Source organism: Watersipora subatra, chromosome 3 (assembly GCF_963576615.1).
Source record: "Watersipora subatra chromosome 3, tzWatSuba1.1, whole genome shotgun sequence".
Taxonomy (NCBI): Eukaryota; Metazoa; Bryozoa; class Gymnolaemata; order Cheilostomatida; family Watersiporidae; genus Watersipora; species Watersipora subatra.
In genome coordinates, this window is record NC_088710.1 from 40,104,948 (window position 1) to 40,127,049 (window position 22,102).

The window sequence follows — 22,102 nt, forward strand, 5'->3', positions numbered from 1 at the left end:
AAATAGAAATTTCCAATTTCAACCAAACATGCTAGAAATGCTCAAATTGAGCTAATTAGCTTATTGATAGAATATTGCAATTGTCTGACAAAACTGAAAAATGTAATTTCCAATTTCAACCAAACATGTTAGAAATGCTCCAATTGAGCTAATTAGCTTATTGTTAGAATATTACAAACGTCTGACAAAACTGAAAAATGTAAATTTCCAGATTCAACCAAACATGCTAGAAATGCTCCAATTGAGCTAATTAGCTTTTTGTGAGAATATTACAAACGTCTTACAAAACTGAAAAATGTAAATTTCCAATTTCAACCAAACATGCTAGAAATGCTCCAATTGAGCTAATTAGCTTATTGTTAGAATATTACAAACGTCTGACAAAAGTGAAAAATGTAAATTTCCAATTTCAACCAAACATGCTAGAAATGCTCAAATTGAGCTAATTAGCTTATTGTGAGAATATTACAAACGTCTGACAAAACTGAAAAATAGAAATTTCCAATTTCAACCAAACATGCTAGAAATGCTCCAATTGAGCTAATTAGCTTATTGATAGAATATTGCAATTGTCTGACAAAACTGAAAAATGTAATTTCCAATTTCAACCAAACATGCTAGAAATGCTCCAATTGAGCTAATTAGCTTATTGTTAGAATATTACAAACGTCTGACAAAAGTGAAAAATGTAAATTTCCAATTTCAACCAAACATGCTAGAAATGCTCCAATTGAGCTAATTAGCTTATTGTGAGAATATTACAAACGTCTTACAAAACTGAAAAATGTAAATTTCCAATTTCAACCAAACATGCTAGAAATGCTCCAATTGAGCTAATTAGCTTATTGTGAGAATATTACAAACGTCTGACAAAAGTAAAAAATGTAAATTTCTGATTTCAACCAAACATGCTAAAAATGCTCCAATTGAGCTAATTAGCTTATTGTGAGAATATTACAAATGTCTGACAAAACTGAAAAATGTAAATTTCCAATTTCAACCAAACATGCTAGAAATGCTCCAATTGAGCTAATTAGCTTATTGTGAGAATATTGCAATTGTCTGACAAAAGTGAAAAATGTAAATTTCCAATTTCAACCAAACATGCTAGAAATGTTCCAATTGAGCTAATTAGCTTATTGTGAGAATATTGCAATTGTCTGACAAAAGTGAAAAATGAAAATTTCCAATTTCAACCAAACATGCTAGAAATGCTCCAATTGTGCTAATTAGCTTATTGTGAGAATATTACAAACGTCTGACAAAAGTGAAAAATTTAAAATTCCAATTTCAATCAAACATGCTAGAAATGCTCCAATTGCGCAAATAAGCCTACTGTAAGAATTTTACAAACGTCTGGCAAAACTGAAAATTTAAATTTTCAATTTCAACCAAACATGCTAGAAATGCTCCAATTGAGCTAACTAGCTTATTGTGAGAATATTGCAATTGTTTGACAAAAGTGAAAAATGTAAATTTCCAATTTCAACCAAACATGCTAGAAATGCTCCAATTGAGCTAATTAGCTTATTGTGAGAATATTACAAACGTCTGACAAAACTGAAAAATGTAAATTTCCAATTTCAACCAAACATGCTAGAAATGCTCCAATTGAGCTAATTAGCTTATTGTGAGAATATTGCAATTGTCTGACAAAAGCGAAAAATGTAAATTTCCAATTTCAACCAAACATGCTAGAAATGCTCCAATTGAGCTAATTAGCTTATTGTGAGAATATTACGAACGTGTGACAAAAGTGAAAAATGTAAATTTCCAATTTCAACCAAACATGCTAGAAATGCTCAAATTGCGCATATAAGCCTACTGTAAGAATTTTACAAACGTCTGACAAAACTGAAAAATGTAAATTTCCATATTCAACCAAACATGCTAGAAATGCTCCAATTGAGCTAATTAGCTTATTGAGAGAATATTGCAATTGTCTGACAAAAGTGAAAAATGTAAATTTCCAATTTCAACCAAACATGCTAGAAATGCTCCAATTGAGCTAATTAGGTTGTTGTGTGAATATTACAAACGTCTGACAAAACTGAAAAATGTGAATTTCCAATTTCAACCAAACATGCTAGAAATGCTCAAATTGCGAAATAAGCCTACTGTAAGAATTTTACAAACGTTTGACAAAACTGAAAAATGTAAATTTTCAATTTCAACCAAACATGCTAGAAATGCTCTAATTGAGCCAATTAGCTTATTGAGAGAATATTGCAATTGTCTGACAAAAGTGAAAAATGCAAATTTCCAATTTCAACTAAACATGCTAGAAATGCTCCAATTGAGCTAATTAGCTTATTTTGAGAATATTACAAATGTCTGACAAAACTGAAAAATGTAAATTTCCAATTTCAACCAAACATGCTAGAAATGCTCCAATTGAGCTAATTAGCTTATTGTGAGAATATTACAAACGTCTGACAAAACTGAAAAATGTAAATTTTCAATTTCATCCAAACATGCTAGAAATGCTCTAATTGAGCTAATTAGCTTATTGTGAGAATATTACAAACGTCTGACAAAAGTGAAAAATGTAAAATTCCAAATTCAACCAAACATGCTAGAAATGCTCCAATTGAGCTAATTAGCTTATTGTGAGAATATTACAAACGTCTGACAAAACTGAAAAATGTAAACTTCCAATTTCAACCAAACATGCTAGAAATGCTCCAATTGAACTAATTAGCTTATTGTGAGAATATTACAAACGTCTGACAAAACCTGAAAAATGTAAATTTTCAATTTCATCCAAACATGCTAGAAATGCTCTAATTGAGCTAATTAGCTTATTGTGAGAATATTACAAACGTCTGACAAAAGTGAAAAATGTAAATTTCCAAATTCAAGCAAACATGCTAGAAATGCTCCAATTGAGCTAATTAGCTTATTATGAGAATATTACAAACATATGACAAAACTGAAAAATGTAAATTTCCAATTTCAACTAAACATGCTAGAAATGCTCCAATTGAGCTAATTAGCTTATTGTGAGAATATTGCAATTGTCTGACAAAACTGAAAAATGTAAATTTCCAATTTCAACCAAACATGCTAGAAATGCTCCAATTGAGCTAATTAGCTTATTGTGAGAATATTGCAATTGTCTGACAAAAGTGAAAAATGTAAATTTCTGATTACAACCTAACATGCTAGAAATGCTCCAATTGAGCTAATTAGCTTATTGTGAGAATATTGCAATTGTCTGACAAAAGTGAAAAATGTAAATTTCCAATTTCAACCAAACATGCTAGAAATGCTCAAATTGCGCAAATAAGCCTACTGTAAGAAATTTACAAACGTATGACAAAACTGAAAAATGTAAATTTTCAATTTCAACCAAACATGCTAGAAATGCTCTAATTGAGCCAATTAGCTTATTGTGAGAATATTGCAATTGTCTGACAAAAGTGAAAAATGTAAATTTCTGATTTCAACCTAACATGCTAGAAATGCTCCAATTGAGCTAATTAGCTTATTGTGAGAATATTGCAATTGTCTGACAAAAGTGAAAAATGTAAATTTCCAATTTCAACCAAACATGCTAGAAATGCTCCAATTGAGCTAATTAGCTTATTGTGAGAATATTGCAATTGTTTGACAAAAGTGAAAAATGTAAATTTCCAATTTCAACCAAACATGCTAGAAATGCTCCAATTGAGCTAATTAGCTTATTGTGAGAATATTACAAACGTCTGACAAAACTGAAAAATGTAAATTTCCAATTTCAACCAAACATGCTAGAAATGCTCCAATTGAGCTAATTAGCTTATTATGAGAATATTGCAATTGTCTGACAAAAGCGAAAAATGTAAATTTCCAATTTCAACCAAACATGCTAGAAATGCTCCAATTGAGCTAATTAGCTTATTGTGAGAATATTACAAACGTGTGACAAAAGTGAAAAATGTAAATTTCCAATTTCAACCAAACATGCTAGAAATGCTCAAATTGCGCATATAAGCCTACTGTAAGAATTTTACAAACGTCTGACAAAACTGAAAAATGTAAATTTCCATATTCAACCAAACATGCTAGAAATGCTCCAATTGAGCTAATTAGCTTATTGAGAGAATATTGCAATTGTCTGACAAAAGTGAAAAATGTAAATTTCCAATTTCAACCAAACATGCTAGAAATGCTCCAATTGAGCTAATTAGGTTGTTGTGTGAATATTACAAACGTCTGACAAAACTGAAAAATGTGAATTTCCAATTTCAACCAAACATGCTAGAAATGCTCGAATTGCGAAATAAGCCTACTGTAAGAATTTTACAAACGTTTGACAAAACTGAAAAATGTAAATTTTCAATTTCAACCAAACATGCTAGAAATGCTCTAATTGAGCCAATTAGCTTATTGAGAGAATATTGCAATTGTCTGACAAAAGTGAAAAATGCAAATTTCCAATTTCAACCAAACATGCTAGAAATGCTCCAATTGAGCTAATTAGCTTATTTTGAGAATATTACAAATGTCTGACAAAACTGAAAAATGTAAATTTCCAATTTCAACCAAACATGCTAGAAATGCTCCAATTGAGCTAATTAGCTTATTGTGAGAATATTACAAACGTCTGACAAAACTGAAAAATGTAAATTTTCAATTTCATCCAAACATGCTAGAAATGCTCTAATTGAGCTAATTAGCTTATTGTGAGAATATTACAAACGTCTGACAAAACTGAAAAATGTAAATTTCCAATTTCAACCAAACATGCTAGAAATGCTCCAATTGAGCCAATTAGCTTATTGTGAGAATATTGCAATTGTCTGACAATTGTGAAAAATGTAAATTTCCAATTTCAACCAAACATGCTAGAAATGTTCCAATTGAGCTAATTAGCTTATTGTGAGAATATTGCAATTGTCTGACAAAAGTGAAAAATGTAAATTTCCAATTTCAACCAAACATGCTAGAAATGCTCCAATTGAGCTAATTAGCTTATTGTGAGAATATTACAAACGTCTGACAAAACTGAAAAATGTAAATTTCCAATTTCAACCAAACATGCTAGAAATGCTCCAATTGAGCTAATTAGCTTATTGTGAGAATATTACAAACGTCTGACAAAAGTGAAAAATTTATAATTCCAATTTCAATCAAACATGCTAGAAATGCTCCAATTGCGCAAATAAGCCTACTGTAAGAATTTTACAAACGTCTGTCAAAACTGAAAATTTAAATTTTCAATTTCAACCAAACATGCTAGAAATGCTCCAATTGAGCTAATTAGCTTATTGTGAGAATATTGCAATTGTCTGACAAAAGTGAAAAATGTAAATTTCCAATTTCAACCAAACATGCTAGAAATGCTCCAATTGAGCTAATTAGCTTATTGTGGGAATATTACAAACGTCTGACAAAACTGAAAAATGTAAATTTCCAATTTCAACCAAACATGCTAGAAAGGCTCCAATTGAGCTAATTAGCTTATTGTGAGAATATTGCAATTGTCTGACAAAAGCGAAAAATGTAAATATTACAAACGTATGACAAAACTGAAAAATGTAAATTTCCAATTTCAACTAAACATGCTAGAAATGCTCCAATTGAGCTAATTAGCTTATTGTGAGAATATTGCAATTGTCTGACAAAACTGAAAAATGTAAATTTCCAATTTCAACCAAACATGCTAGAAATGCTCCAATTGAGCTAATTAGCTTATTGTGAGAATATTGCAATTGTCTGACAAAAGTGAAAAATGTAAATTTCTGATTTCAACCTAACATGCTAGAAATGCTCCAATTGAGCTAATTAGCTTATTGTGAGAATATTGCAATTGTCTGACAAAAGTGAAAAATGTAAATTTCCAATTTCAACCAAACATGCTAGAAATGCTCAAATTGCGCAAATAAGCCTACTGTAAGAATTTTACAAACGTATGACAAAACTGAAAAATGTAAATTTTCAATTTCAACCAAACATGCTAGAAATGCTCTAATTGAGCCAATTAGCTTATTGTGAGAATATTGCAATTGTCTGACAAAAGTGAAAAATGTAAATTTCTGATTTCAACCTAACATGCTAGAAATGCTCCAATTGAGCTAATTAGCTTATTGTGAGAATATTGCAATTGTCTGACAAAAGTGAAAAATGTAAATTTCCAATTTCAACCAAACATGCTAGAAATGCTCCAATTGAGCTAATTAGCTTATTGTGAGAATATTACAAACGTCTGACAAAACTGAAAAATGTAAATTTCCAATTTCAACCAAACATGCTAGAAATGCTCCAATTGAGCTAATTAGCTTATTGTGAGAATATTGCAATTGTCTGACAAAAGCGAAAAATGTAAATTTCCAATTTCAACCAAACATGCTAGAAATGCTCCAATTGAGCTAATTAGCTTATTGTGAGAATATTACAAACGTGTGACAAAAGTGAAAAATGTAAATTTCCAATTTCAACCAAACATGCTAGAAATGCTCGAATTGCGCATATAAGCCTACTGTAAGAATTTTACAAACGTCTGACAAAACTGAAAAATGTAAATTTCCATATTCAACCAAACATGCTAGAAATGCTCCAATTGAGCTAATTAGCTTATTGAGAGAATATTGCAATTGTCTGACAAAAGTGAAAAATGTAAATTTCCAATTTCAACCAAACATGCTAGAAATGCTCCAATTGAGCTAATTAGGTTGTTGTGTGAATATTACAAACGTCTGACAAAACTGAAAAATGTGAATTTCCAATTTCAACCAAACATGCTAGAAATGCTCGAATTGCGAAATAAGCCTACTGTAAGAATTTTACAAACGTTTGACAAAACTGAAAAATGTAAATTTTCAATTTCAACCAAACATGCTAGAAATGCTCTAATTGAGCCAATTAGCTTATTGTGAGAATATTGCAATTGTCTGACAAAAGTGAAAAATGCAAATTTCCAATTTCAACTAAACATGCTAGAAATGCTCCAATTGAGCTAATTAGCTTATTTTGAGAATATTACAAATGTCTGACAAAACTGAAAAATGTAAATTTCCAATTTCAACCAAACATGCTAGAAATGCTCCAATTGAGCTAATTAGCTTATTGTGAGAATATTACAAACGTCTGACAAAACTGAAAAATGTAAATTTCCAGATTCAACCAAACATGCTAGAAATGCTCCAATTGAGCTAATTAGCTTTTTGTGAGAATATTACAAACGTCTTACAAAACTGAAAAATGTAAATTTCCAATTTCAACCAAACATGCTAGAAATGCTCCAATTGAGCTAATTAGCTTATTGTTAGAATATTACAAACGTCTGACAAAAGTGAAAAATGTAAATTTCCAATTTCAACCAAACATGCTAGAAATGCTCAAATTGAGCTAATTAGCTTATTGTGAGAATATTACAAACGTCTGACAAAACTGAAAAATAGAAATTTCCAATTTCAACCAAACATGCTAGAAATGCTCCAATTGAGCTAATTAGCTTATTGATAGAATATTGCAATTGTCTGACAAAACTGAAAAATGTAATTTCCAATTTCAACCAAACATGCTAGAAATGCTCCAATTGAGCTAATTAGCTTATTGTTAGAATATTACAAACGTCTGACAAAAGTGAAAAATGTAAATTTCCAATTTCAACCAAACATGCTAGAAATGCTCCAATTGAGCTAATTAGCTTATTGTGAGAATATTACAAACGTCTTACAAAACTGAAAAATGTAAATTTCCAATTTCAACCAAACATGCTAGAAATGCTCCAATTGAGCTAATTAGCTTATTGTGAGAATATTACAAACGTCTGACAAAAGTAAAAAATGTAAATTTCTGATTTCAACCAAACATGCTAAAAATGCTCCAATTGAGCTAATTAGCTTATTGTGAGAATATTACAAATGTCTGACAAAACTGAAAAATGTAAATTTCCAATTTCAACCAAACATGCTAGAAATGCTCCAATTGAGCTAATTAGCTTATTGTGAGAATATTGCAATTGTCTGACAAAAGTGAAAAATGTAAATTTCCAATTTCAACCAAACATGCTAGAAATGTTCCAATTGAGCTAATTAGCTTATTGTGAGAATATTGCAATTGTCTGACAAAAGTGAAAAATGAAAATTTCCAATTTCAACCAAACATGCTAGAAATGCTCCAATTGTGCTAATTAGCTTATTGTGAGAATATTACAAACGTCTGACAAAAGTGAAAAATTTAAAATTCCAATTTCAATCAAACATGCTAGAAATGCTCCAATTGCGCAAATAAGCCTACTGTAAGAATTTTACAAACGTCTGGCAAAACTGAAAATTTAAATTTTCAATTTCAACCAAACATGCTAGAAATGCTCCAATTGAGCTAACTAGCTTATTGTGAGAATATTGCAATTGTTTGACAAAAGTGAAAAATGTAAATTTCCAATTTCAACCAAACATGCTAGAAATGCTCCAATTGAGCTAATTAGCTTATTGTGAGAATATTACAAACGTCTGACAAAACTGAAAAATGTAAATTTCCAATTTCAACCAAACATGCTAGAAATGCTCCAATTGAGCTAATTAGCTTATTGTGAGAATATTGCAATTGTCTGACAAAAGCGAAAAATGTAAATTTCCAATTTCAACCAAACATGCTAGAAATGCTCCAATTGAGCTAATTAGCTTATTGTGAGAATATTACGAACGTGTTACAAAAGTGAAAAATGTAAATTTCCAATTTCAACCAAACATGCTAGAAATGCTCAAATTGCGCATATAAGCCTACTGTAAGAATTTTACAAACGTCTGACAAAACTGAAAAATGTAAATTTCCATATTCAACCAAACATGCTAGAAATGCTCCAATTGAGCTAATTAGCTTATTGAGAGAATATTGCAATTGTCTGACAAAAGTGAAAAATGTAAATTTCCAATTTCAACCAAACATGCTAGAAATGCTCCAATTGAGCTAATTAGGTTGTTGTGTGAATATTACAAACGTCTGACAAAACTGAAAAATGTGAATTTCCAATTTCAACCAAACATGCTAGAAATGCTCAAATTGCGAAATAAGCCTACTGTAAGAATTTTACAAACGTTTGACAAAACTGAAAAATGTAAATTTTCAATTTCAACCAAACATGCTAGAAATGCTCTAATTGAGCCAATTAGCTTATTGAGAGAATATTGCAATTGTCTGACAAAAGTGAAAAATGCAAATTTCCAATTTCAACTAAACATGCTAGAAATGCTCCAATTGAGCTAATTAGCTTATTTTGAGAATATTACAAATGTCTGACAAAACTGAAAAATGTAAATTTCCAATTTCAACCAAACATGCTAGAAATGCTCCAATTGAGCTAATTAGCTTATTGTGAGAATATTACAAACGTCTGACAAAACTGAAAAATGTAAATTTTCAATTTCATCCAAACATGCTAGAAATGCTCTAATTGAGCTAATTAGCTTATTGTGAGAATATTACAAACGTCTGACAAAAGTGAAAAATGTAAAATTCCAAATTCAACCAAACATGCTAGAAATGCTCCAATTGAGCTAATTAGCTTATTGTGAGAATATTACAAACGTCTGACAAAACTGAAAAATGTAAACTTCCAATTTCAACCAAACATGCTAGAAATGCTCCAATTGAACTAATTAGCTTATTGTGAGAATATTACAAACGTCTGACAAAACCTGAAAAATGTAAATTTTCAATTTCATCCAAACATGCTAGAAATGCTCTAATTGAGCTAATTAGCTTATTGTGAGAATATTACAAACGTCTGACAAAAGTGAAAAATGTAAATTTCCAAATTCAAGCAAACATGCTAGAAATGCTCCAATTGAGCTAATTAGCTTATTATGAGAATATTACAAACATATGACAAAACTGAAAAATGTAAATTTCCAATTTCAACTAAACATGCTAGAAATGCTCCAATTGAGCTAATTAGCTTATTGTGAGAATATTGCAATTGTCTGACAAAACTGAAAAATGTAAATTTCCAATTTCAACCAAACATGCTAGAAATGCTCCAATTGAGCTAATTAGCTTATTGTGAGAATATTGCAATTGTCTGACAAAAGTGAAAAATGTAAATTTCTGATTACAACCTAACATGCTAGAAATGCTCCAATTGAGCTAATTAGCTTATTGTGAGAATATTGCAATTGTCTGACAAAAGTGAAAAATGTAAATTTCCAATTTCAACCAAACATGCGAGAAATGCTCAAATTGCGCAAATAAGCCTACTGTAAGAAATTTACAAACGTATGACAAAACTGAAAAATGTAAATTTTCAATTTCAACCAAACATGCTAGAAATGCTCTAATTGAGCCAATTAGCTTATTGTGAGAATATTGCAATTGTCTGACAAAAGTGAAAAATGTAAATTTCTGATTTCAACCTAACATGCTAGAAATGCTCCAATTGAGCTAATTAGCTTATTGTGAGAATATTGCAATTGTCTGACAAAAGTGAAAAATGTAAATTTCCAATTTCAACCAAACATGCTAGAAATGCTCCAATTGAGCTAATTAGCTTATTGTGAGAATATTGCAATTGTTTGACAAAAGTGAAAAATGTAAATTTCCAATTTCAACCAAACATGCTAGAAATGCTCCAATTGAGCTAATTAGCTTATTGTGAGAATATTACAAACGTCTGACAAAACTGAAAAATGTAAATTTCCAATTTCAACCAAACATGCTAGAAATGCTCCAATTGAGCTAATTAGCTTATTATGAGAATATTGCAATTGTCTGACAAAAGCGAAAAATGTAAATTTCCAATTTCAACCAAACATGCTAGAAATGCTCCAATTGAGCTAATTAGCTTATTGTGAGAATATTACAAACGTGTGACAAAAGTGAAAAATGTAAATTTCCAATTTCAACCAAACATGCTAGAAATGCTCAAATTGCGCATATAAGCCTACTGTAAGAATTTTACAAACGTCTGACAAAACTGAAAAATGTAAATTTCCATATTCAACCAAACATGCTAGAAATGCTCCAATTGAGCTAATTAGCTTATTGAGAGAATATTGCAATTGTCTGACAAAAGTGAAAAATGTAAATTTCCAATTTCAACCAAACATGCTAGAAATGCTCCAATTGAGCTAATTAGGTTGTTGTGTGAATATTACAAACGTCTGACAAAACTGAAAAATGTGAATTTCCAATTTCAACCAAACATGCTAGAAATGCTCGAATTGCGAAATAAGCCTACTGTAAGAATTTTACAAACGTTTGACAAAACTGAAAAATGTAAATTTTCAATTTCAACCAAACATGCTAGAAATGCTCTAATTGAGCCAATTAGCTTATTGAGAGAATATTGCAATTGTCTGACAAAAGTGAAAAATGCAAATTTCCAATTTCAACTAAACATGCTAGAAATGCTCCAATTGAGCTAATTAGCTTATTTTGAGAATATTACAAATGTCTGACAAAACTGAAAAATGTAAATTTCCAATTTCAACCAAACATGCTAGAAATGCTCCAATTGAGCTAATTAGCTTATTGTGAGAATATTACAAACGTCTGACAAAACTGAAAAATGTAAATTTTCAATTTCATCCAAACATGCTAGAAATGCTCTAATTGAGCTAATTAGCTTATTGTGAGAATATTACAAACGTCTGACAAAACTGAAAAATGTAAATTTCCAATTTCAACCAAACATGCTAGAAATGCTCCAATTGAGCCAATTAGCTTATTGTGAGAATATTGCAATTGTCTGACAATTGTGAAAAATGTAAATTTCCAATTTCAACCAAACATGCTAGAAATGTTCCAATTGAGCTAATTAGCTTATTGTGAGAATATTGCAATTGTCTGACAAAAGTGAAAAATGTAAATTTCCAATTTCAACCAAACATGCTAGAAATGCTCCAATTGAGCTAATTAGCTTATTGTGAGAATATTACAAACGTCTGACAAAACTGAAAAATGTAAATTTCCAATTTCAACCAAACATGCTAGAAATGCTCCAATTGAGCTAATTAGCTTATTGTGAGAATATTACAAACGTCTGACAAAAGTGAAAAATTTATAATTCCAATTTCAATCAAACATGCTAGAAATGCTCCAATTGCGCAAATAAGCCTACTGTAAGAATTTTACAAACGTCTGTCAAAACTGAAAATTTAAATTTTCAATTTCAACCAAACATGCTAGAAATGCTCCAATTGAGCTAATTAGCTTATTGTGAGAATATTGCAATTGTCTGACAAAAGTGAAAAATGTAAATTTCCAATTTCAACCAAACATGCTAGAAATGCTCCAATTGAGCTAATTAGCTTATTGTGGGAATATTACAAACGTCTGACAAAACTGAAAAATGTAAATTTCCAATTTCAACCAAACATGCTAGAAAGGCTCCAATTGAGCTAATTAGCTTATTGTGAGAATATTGCAATTGTCTGACAAAAGCGAAAAATGTAAATATTACAAACGTATGACAAAACTGAAAAATGTAAATTTCCAATTTCAACTAAACATGCTAGAAATGCTCCAATTGAGCTAATTAGCTTATTGTGAGAATATTGCAATTGTCTGACAAAACTGAAAAATGTAAATTTCCAATTTCAACCAAACATGCTAGAAATGCTCCAATTGAGCTAATTAGCTTATTGTGAGAATATTGCAATTGTCTGACAAAAGTGAAAAATGTAAATTTCTGATTTCAACCTAACATGCTAGAAATGCTCCAATTGAGCTAATTAGCTTATTGTGAGAATATTGCAATTGTCTGACAAAAGTGAAAAATGTAAATTTCCAATTTCAACCAAACATGCTAGAAATGCTCAAATTGCGCAAATAAGCCTACTGTAAGAATTTTACAAACGTATGACAAAACTGAAAAATGTAAATTTTCAATTTCAACCAAACATGCTAGAAATGCTCTAATTGAGCCAATTAGCTTATTGTGAGAATATTGCAATTGTCTGACAAAAGTGAAAAATGTAAATTTCTGATTTCAACCTAACATGCTAGAAATGCTCCAATTGAGCTAATTAGCTTATTGTGAGAATATTGCAATTGTCTGACAAAAGTGAAAAATGTAAATTTCCAATTTCAACCAAACATGCTAGAAATGCTCCAATTGAGCTAATTAGCTTATTGTGAGAATATTACAAACGTCTGACAAAACTGAAAAATGTAAATTTCCAATTTCAACCAAACATGCTAGAAATGCTCCAATTGAGCTAATTAGCTTATTGTGAGAATATTGCAATTGTCTGACAAAAGCGAAAAATGTAAATTTCCAATTTCAACCAAACATGCTAGAAATGCTCCAATTGAGCTAATTAGCTTATTGTGAGAATATTACAAACGTGTGACAAAAGTGAAAAATGTAAATTTCCAATTTCAACCAAACATGCTAGAAATGCTCGAATTGCGCATATAAGCCTACTGTAAGAATTTTACAAACGTCTGACAAAACTGAAAAATGTAAATTTCCATATTCAACCAAACATGCTAGAAATGCTCCAATTGAGCTAATTAGCTTATTGAGAGAATATTGCAATTGTCTGACAAAAGTGAAAAATGTAAATTTCCAATTTCAACCAAACATGCTAGAAATGCTCCAATTGAGCTAATTAGGTTGTTGTGTGAATATTACAAACGTCTGACAAAACTGAAAAATGTGAATTTCCAATTTCAACCAAACATGCTAGAAATGCTCGAATTGCGAAATAAGCCTACTGTAAGAATTTTACAAACGTTTGACAAAACTGAAAAATGTAAATTTTCAATTTCAACCAAACATGCTAGAAATGCTCTAATTGAGCCAATTAGCTTATTGTGAGAATATTGCAATTGTCTGACAAAAGTGAAAAATGCAAATTTCCAATTTCAACTAAACATGCTAGAAATGCTCCAATTGATCTAATTAGCTTATTTTGAGAATATTACAAATGTCTGACAAAACTGAAAAATGTAAATTTCCAATTTCAACCAAACATGCTAGAAATGCTCCAATTGAGCTAATTAGCTTATTGTGAGAATATTACAAACGTCTGACAAAACTGAAAAATGTAAATTTTCAATTTCATCCAAACATGCTAGAAATGCTCTAATTGAGCTAATTAGCTTATTGTGAGAATATTACAAACGTCTGACAAAAGTGAAAAATGTAAAATTCCAAATTCAACCAAACATGCTAGAAATGTTCCAATTGAGCTAATTAGCTTATTGTGAGAATATTACAAACGTCTGACAAAACTGAAAAATGTAAACTTCCAATTTCAACCAAACATGCTAGAAATGCTCCAATTGAACTAATTAGCTTATTGTGAGAATATTACAAACGTCTGACAAAACTGAAAAATTTAAATTTCCAAATTCAAGCAAACATGCTAGAAATGCTCCAATTGAGCTAATTAGCTTATTATGAGAATATTACAAACGTATGACAAAACTGAAAAATGTAAATTTCCAATTTCAACTAAACATGCTAGAAATGCTCCAATTGAGCTAATTAGCTTATTGTGAGAATATTGCAATTGTCTGACAAAACTGAAAAATGTAAATTTCCAATTTCAACCAAACATGCTAGAAATGCTCCAATTGAGCTAATTAGCTTATTGTGAGAATATTGCAATTGTCTGACAAAAGTGAAAAATGTAAATTTCCAATTTCAACCAAACATGCTAGAAATGCTCCAATTGAGCTAAGTAGCTTATTGTGAGAATATTACAAACGTCTGACAAAAGTGAAAAATGTAAATTTCCAATTTCAACCAAACATGCTAGAAATGCTCCAATTGAGCTAATTAGCTTATTGTGAGAATATTACAAACGTCTGACAAAACTGAAAAATGTAAATTTCTGATTTCAACCTAACATGCTAGAAATGCTCCAATTGAGCTAATTAGCTTATTGTGAGAATATTGCAATTGTCTGACAAAAGTGAAAAATGTAAATTTCCAATTTCAACCAAACATGCTAGAAATGCTCAAATTGAGCTAATTAGCTTATTGTGAGAATATTACAAACGTCTGGCAAAACTGAAAAATGTAAAGTTCCAATTTCAACCAAACATGCTAGAAATGCTCAAATTGCGCAAATAAGCCTACTGTAAGAATTTTACAAACGTCTGACAAAGCTGAAAAATGTAAATTTCCAATTTCAACCAAACATGCTAGAAATGCTCCAATTGAGCTAATTAGCTTATTGAGAGAATATTGCAATTGTCTGACAAAAGTGAAAAATGCAAATTTCCAATTTCAACTAAACATGCTAGAAATGCTCCAATTGAGCTAATTAGCTTATTGTGAGAATATTACAAACGTCTGACCAAACTGAAAAATGTAAATTTCCAATTTCAACCAAACATGCTAGAAATGCTCCAAATGCGGAAATAAGCTTACTGTAAGAAGTGTACAATTGTCTGACAAAAGTGAAAAATGTAAATTTCGAATTTCAACCAAACATGCTAGAAATGCTCCAATTGAGCTAATTAGCTTATTGAGAGAATATTGCAATTGTCTGACAAAAGTGAAAAATGCAAATTTCCAATTTCAACTAAACATGCTAGAAATGCTCCAATTGAGCTAATTAGCTTATTGTGAGAATATTACAAACGTCTGACAAAACTGAAAAATGTAAATTTTCAATTTCAACCAAACATGCTAGAAATGCTCCAATTGAGCTAGTTAGCTTATTGTGAGAATATTACAAACCTCTGACAAAACTGAAAAATGTAAATTTCCAACTTCAACCAAACATGCTAGAAATGCTCCAATTGAGCTAATTAGCTTATTGTGAGAATATTACAAACGTTCGACAAAAGTGAAAAATGTAAATTTCCAATTTCAACCAAACATGCTAGAAATGCTCAAATTGAGCCAATTAGCTTATTGTGAGAATATTACAAACGTCTGACAAAACTGAAAAATGTAAATTTCCAATTTCAACCAAACATGCTAGAAATGCTCCAATTGAGCTAATTAGCTTATTGTGAGAATATTACAAACGTCTGACCAAACTGAAAAATGTAAATTTCCAATTTCAACCAAACAAGCTAGAAATGCTCCAATTGAGCTAATTAGCTTATTGTGAGAATATTACAAACGTCTGACAAAACTGAAAAATAGAAATTTCCAATTTCAACCAAACATGCTAGAAATGCTCAAATTGAGCTAATTAGCTTATTGATAGAATATTGCAATTGTCTGACAAAACTGAAAAATGTAATTTCCAATTTCAACCAAACATGTTAGAAATGCTCCAATTGAGCTAATTAGCTTATTGTTAGAATATTACAAACGTCTGACAAAACTGAAAAATGTAAATTTCCAGATTCAACCAAACATGCTAGAAATGCTCCAATTGAGCTAATTAGCTTTTTGTGAGAATATTACAAACGTCTTACAAAACTGAAAAATGTAAATTTCCAATTTCAACCAAACATGCTAGAAATGCTCCAATTGAGCTAATTAGCTTATTGTTAGAATATTACAAACGTCTGACAAAAGTGAAAAATGTAAATTTCCAATTTCAACCAAACATGCTAGAAATGCTCAAATTGAGCTAATTAGCTTATTGTGAGAATATTACAAACGTCTGACAAAACTGAAAAATAGAAATTTCCAATTTCAACCAAACATGCTAGAAATGCTCCAATTGAGCTAATTAGCTTATTGATAGAATATTGCAATTGTCTGACAAAACTGAAAAATGTAATTTCCAATTTCAACCAAACATGCTAGAAATGCTCCAATTGAGCTAATTAGCTTATTGTTAGAATATTACAAACGTCTGACAAAAGTGAAAAATGTAAATTTCCAATTTCAACCAAACATGCTAGAAATGCTCCAATTGAGCTAATTAGCTTATTGTGAGAATATTACAAACGTCTTACAAAACTGAAAAATGTAAATTTCCAATTTCAACCAAACATGCTAGAAATGCTCCAATTGAGCTAATTAGCTTATTGTGAGAATATTACAAACGTCTGACAAAAGTAAAAAATGTAAATTTCTGATTTCAACCAAACATGCTAAAAATGCTCCAATTGAGCTAATTAGCTTATTGTGAGAATATTACAAATGTCTGACAAAACTGAAAAATGTAAATTTCCAATTTCAACCAAACATGCTAGAAATGCTCCAATTGAGCTAATTAGCTTATTGTGAGAATATTGCAATTGTCTGACAAAAGTGAAAAATGTAAATTTCCAATTTCAACCAAACATGCTAGAAATGTTCCAATTGAGCTAATTAGCTTATTGTGAGAATATTGCAATTGTCTGACAAAAGTGAAAAATGAAAATTTCCAATTTCAACCAAACATGCTAGAAATGCTCCAATTGTGCTAATTAGCTTATTGTGAGAATATTACAAACGTCTGACAAAAGTGAATAATTTAAAATTCCAATTTCAATCAAACATGCTAGAAATGCTCCAATTGCGCAAATAAGCCTACTGTAAGAATTTTACAAACGTCTGGCAAAACTGAAAATTTAAATTTTCAATTTCAACCAAACATGCTAGAAATGCTCCAATTGAGCTAACTAGCTTATTGTGAGAATATTGCAATTGTTTGACAAAAGTGAAAAATGTAAATTTCCAATTTCAACCAAACATGCTAGAAATGCTCCAATTGAGCTAATTAGCTTATTGTGAGAATATTACAAACGTCTGACAAAACTGAAAAATGTAAATTTCCAATTTCAACCAAACATGCTAGAAATGCTCCAATTGAGCTAATTAGCTTATTGTGAGAATATTGCAATTGTCTGACAAAAGCGAAAAATGTAAATTTCCAATTTCAACCAAACATGCTAGAAATGCTCCAATTGAGCTAATTAGCTTATTGTGAGAATATTACGAACGTGTGACAAAAGTGAAAAATGTAAATTTCCAATTTCAACCAAACATGCTAGAAATGCTCAAATTGCGCATATAAGCCTACTGTAAGAATTTTACAAACGTCTGACAAAACTGAAAAATGTAAATTTCCATATTCAACCAAACATGCTAGAAATGCTCCAATTGAGCTAATTAGCTTATTGAGAGAATATTGCAATTGTCTGACAAAAGTGAAAAATGTAAATTTCCAATTTCAACCAAACATGCTAGAAATGCTCCAATTGAGCTAATTAGGTTGTTGTGTGAATATTACAAACGTCTGACAAAACTGAAAAATGTGAATTTCCAATTTCAACCAAACATGCTAGAAATGCTCAAATTGCGAAATAAGCCTACTGTAAGAATTTTACAAACGTTTGACAAAACTGAAAAATGTAAATTTTCAATTTCAACCAAACATGCTAGAAATGCTCTAATTGAGCCAATTAGCTTATTGAGAGAATATTGCAATTGTCTGACAAAAGTGAAAAATGCAAATTTCCAATTTCAACTAAACATGCTAGAAATGCTCCAATTGAGCTAATTAGCTTATTTTGAGAATATTACAAATGTCTGACAAAACTGAAAAATGTAAATTTCCAATTTCAACCAAACATGCTAGAAATGCTCCAATTGAGCTAATTAGCTTATTGTGAGAATATTACAAACGTCTGACAAAACTGAAAAATGTAAATTTTCAATTTCATCCAAACATGCTAGAAATGCTCTAATTGAGCTAATTAGCTTATTGTGAGAATATTACAAACGTCTGACAAAAGTGAAAAATGTAAAATTCCAAATTCAACCAAACATGCTAGAAATGCTCCAATTGAGCTAATTAGCTTATTGTGAGAATATTACAAACGTCTGACAAAAGTGAAAAATGTAAATTTCCAAATTCAAGCAAACATGCTAGAAATGCTCCAATTGAGCTAATTAGCTTATTATGAGAATATTACAAACATATGACAAAACTGAAAAATGTAAATTTCCAATTTCAACTAAACATGCTAGAAATGCTCCAATTGAGCTAATTAGCTTATTGTGAGAATATTGCAATTGTCTGACAAAACTGAAAAATGTAAATTTCCAATTTCAACCAAACATGCTAGAAATGCTCCAATTGAGCTAATTAGCTTATTGTGAGAATATTGCAATTGTCTGACAAAAGTGAAAAATGTAAATTTCTGATTACAACCTAACATGCTAGAAATGCTCCAATTGAGCTAATTAGCTTATTGTGAGAATATTGCAATTGTCTGACAAAAGTGAAAAATGTAAATTTCCAATTTCAACCAAACATGCTAGAAATGCTCAAATTGCGCAAATAAGCCTACTGTAAGAAATTTACAAACGTATGACAAAACTGAAAAATGTAAACTTTCAATTTCAACCAAACATGCTAGAAATGCTCTAATTGAGCCAATTAGCTTATTGTGAGAATATTGCAATTGTCTGACAAAAGTGAAAAATGTAAATTTCTGATTTCAACCTAACATGCTAGAAATGCTCCAATTGAGCTAATTAGCTTATTGTGAGAATATTGCAATTGTCTGACAAAAGTGAAAAATGTAAATTTCCAATTTCAACCAAACATGCTAGAAATGCTCCAATTGAGCTAATTAGCTTATTGTGAGAATATTGCAATTGTTTGACAAAAGTGAAAAATGTAAATTTCCAATTTCAACCAAACATGCTAGAAATGCTCCAATTGAGCTAATTAGCTTATTGTGAGAATATTACAAACGTCTGACAAAACTGAAAAATGTAAATTTCCAATTTCAACCAAACATGCTAGAAATGCTCCAATTGAGCTAATTAGCTTATTATGAGAATATTGCAATTGTCTGACAAAAGCGAAAAATGTAAATTTCCAATTTCAACCAAACATGCTAGAAATGCTCCAATTGAGCTAATTAGCTTATTGTGAGAATATTACAAACGTGTGACAAAAGTGAAAAATGTAAATTTCCAATTTCAACCAAACATGCTAGAAATGCTCAAATTGCGCATATAAGCCTACTGTAAGAATTTTACAAACGTCTGACAAAACTGAAAAATGTAAATTTCCATATTCAACCAAACATGCTAGAAATGCTCCAATTGAGCTAATTAGCTTATTGAGAGAATATTGCAATTGTCTGACAAAAGTGAAAAATGTAAATTTCCAATTTCAACCAAACATGCTAGAAATGCTCCAATTGAGCTAATTAGGTTGTTGTGTGAATATTACAAACGTCTGACAAAACTGAAAAATGTGAATTTCCAATTTCAACCAAACATGCTAGAAATGCTCGAATTGCGAAATAAGCCTACTGTAAGAATTTTACAAACGTTTGACAAAACTGAAAAATGTAAATTTTCAATTTCAACCAAACATGCTAGAAATGCTCTAATTGAGCCAATTAGCTTATTGAGAGAATATTGCAATTGTCTGACAAAAGTGAAAAATGCAAATTTCCAATTTCAACTAAACATGCTAGAAATGCTCCAATTGAGCTAATTAGCTTATTTTGAGAATATTACAAATGTCTGACAAATCTGAAAAATGTAAATTTCCAATTTCAACCAAACATGCTAGAAATGCTCCAATTGAGCTAATTAGCTTATTGTGAGAATATTACAAACGTCTGACAAAACTGAAAAATGTAAATTTTCAATTTCATCCAAACATGCTAGAAATGCTCTAATTGAGCTAATTAGCTTATTGTGAGAATATTACAAACGTCTGACAAAAGTGAAAAATGTAAAATTCCAAATTCAACCAAACATGCTAGAAATGCTCCAATTGAGCTAATTAGCTTATTGTGAGAATATTACAAACGTCTGACAAAACTGAAAAATGTAAACTTCCAATTTCAACCAAACATGCTAGAAATGCTCCAATTGAACTAATTAGCTTATTGTGAGAATATTACAAACGTCTGACAAAACTGAAAAATGTAAATTTCCAAATTCAAGCAAACATGCTAGAAATGCTCCAATTGAGCTAATTAGCTTATTATGAGAATATTACAAACGTATGACAAAACTGAAAAATGTAAATTTCCAATTTCAACTAAACATGCTAGAAATGCTCCAATTGAGCTAATAAGCTTATTGTGAGAATATTGCAATTGTCTGACAAAACTGAAAAATGTAAATTTCCAATTTCAACCAAACATGCTAGAAATGCTCCAATTGAGCTAATTAGCTTATTGTGAGAATATTGCAATTGTCTGACAAAAGTGAAAAATGTAAATTTCTGATTTCAACCTAACATGCTAGAAATGCTCCAATTGAGCTAATTAGCTTATTGTGAGAATATTGCAATTGTCTGACAAAAGTGAAAAATGTAAATTTCCAATTTCAACCAAACATGCTAGAAATGCTCAAATTGCGCAAATAAGCCTACTGTAAGAAATTTACAAACGTATGACAAAACTGAAAAATGTAAATTTTCAATTTCAACCAAACATGCTAGAAATGCTCTAATTGAGCCAATTAGCTTATTGTGAGAATATTGCAATTGTCTGACAAAAGTGAAAAATGTAAATTTCTGATTTCAACCTAACATGCTAGAAATGCTCCATTTGAGCTAATTAGCTTATTGTGAGAATATTGCAATTGTCTGACAAAAGTGAAAAATGTAAATTTCCAATTTCAACCAAACATGCTAGAAATGCTCCAATTGAGCTAATTAGCTTATTGTGAGAATATTGCAATTGTTTGACAAAAGTGAAAAATGTAAATTTCCAATTTCAACCAAACATGCTAGAAATGCTCCAATTGAGCTAATTAGCTTATTGTGAGAATATTACAAACGTCTGACAAAACTGAAAAATGTAAATTTCCAATTTCAACCAAACATGCTAGAAATGCTCCAATTGAGCTAATTAGCTTATTGTGAGAATATTGCAATTGTCTGACAAAAGCGAAAAATGTAAATTTCCAATTTCAACCAAACATGCTAGAAATGCTCCAATTGAGCTAATTAGCTTATTGTGAGAATATTACAAACGTGTGACAAACGTGAAAAATGTAAATTTCCAATTTCAACCAAACATGCTAGAAATGCTCAAATTGCGCATATAAGCCTACTGTAAGAATTTTACAAACGTCTGACAAAACTGAAAAATGTAAATTTCCATATTCAACCAAACATGCTAGAAATGCTCCAATTGAGCTAATTAGCTTATTGAGAGAATATTGCAATTGTCTGACAAAAGTGAAAAATGTAAATTTCCAATTTCAACCAAACATGCTAGAAATGCTCCAATTGAGCTAATTAGGTTGTTGTTTGAATATTACAAACGTCTGACAAAACTG